Source organism: Triticum aestivum, chromosome 7B, assembly GCF_018294505.1.
Source record: "Triticum aestivum cultivar Chinese Spring chromosome 7B, IWGSC CS RefSeq v2.1, whole genome shotgun sequence".
Lineage (NCBI taxonomy): Eukaryota > Viridiplantae > Streptophyta > Magnoliopsida > Poales > Poaceae > Triticum > Triticum aestivum.
In genome coordinates this window covers 593,121,158-593,122,576 of record NC_057813.1, presented here as the reverse complement: position 1 = coordinate 593,122,576, position 1,419 = coordinate 593,121,158, and positions in this window count along the sequence as shown.

The window sequence follows — 1,419 nt, the reverse complement described above, 5'->3', positions numbered from 1 at the left end:
AAACCTAACGAGTCTTCTCGGTCTTGGCTTCCCTTTCGAAGAGGTTGATCCCTTTCGTTGATGTCTTCATTTCACTGCTTCATGTCACCATGATCAATTTGTCATCCTTTCTTCGGGATCTCCATCGTACTTACGAATAGGTAAGGGGCAGCTCTACAACGATAGGATGTTACAAGGGAAAATCTTCTGGGGGTTAGCCCATGAATGAGCATAAGATTATCTCTCGAGTTGAACATATCAAATACATCAAGAGTAAGGTACGAAGGTACAATAAGAGGTTCCAAGTGGATAGATAGTTGCTCGAAGTCTGAACCAGAGTGAGAAAGGGTTTCAGAGCAGCGAGAGTAAGTATTGCGTCTGATACCAGAATAGAGCATTAGGAAGGTGGCCCGTGAATTAAATACGAAGCCAAGCGCGAGGAATAACTTCGACAACAGGGTGTATAGGAGAGTCAGGTTTCGATCCTGTGGAACTGTGGGTTATGGGCCCACCATGTGGTTTTTTTTATATATAATAGGAGCAGTGACATCTTGCACGGTCATGATAGCAAGGCATGTCAGTGAGCACCACGTCAGCTATGTCGGCAACAACGTTGGTACCAAGGGCGAGGGACGAAGAGAACCATTTTCCTGCTCGTTGAACGAGGCGGGCCAAGAGGCAAAGTTCTCATCCATCGGCGGTTACCGAAATGCCATCAACAATAGAAACAGGGTCTCACTGTCACACTTGTACACCGAGGTGTTTTACCTACACAGTGAATTATTACTGCTTAGATTATATAGATCACAAGAAAGGTTAAACCAAATAATGGAAAGGAAAATGTGTTTAAACACATATATCAGGGGTATATCCTTCCCAAGGACAAGCAGAACAAGATATCCATAACAGGATATAAGGTAGACAACCATTTAGGTAAGGGGGGAGGAATCTCATGATATTACCCATACAACGGTGTTAGGATAAATGATAAACAAAATTTAGCATCGTGCTTCAAATGTTCCTGTTGAAAATCGGAGTACCATTGACATGCTTCGAGGTAGCATTGACATGGTCTTCAGGTGAAGATCAAACTTTGGAAACACGAAGGATCCATCAGGAATAACTTGTAGAATAAGTCTTACAATTTCCTCCAAGAAGAACGGTTATCCTTGCAAATAAACCATAATGATAGGTCCTCCAGCCAGGGGGGGTGCTAGGCATGACATCCTGTTACCGGGTCATCAAAGGATCAACGTCATAACTCTTGGAAAGTTGTCCCAACCATCATATCTGACCGAGATTCAGATCCGATTGGTGTCAGGATACCTGAGACTCAGGATGTCCGAGAAGAAAAGGCGCAACACAAATCGTTGAAATGGCATTGCAAGCTTCTCGGGAAATGAACTATGGGAGCGGGTTTCTGAAGCAATAGTTCACCAT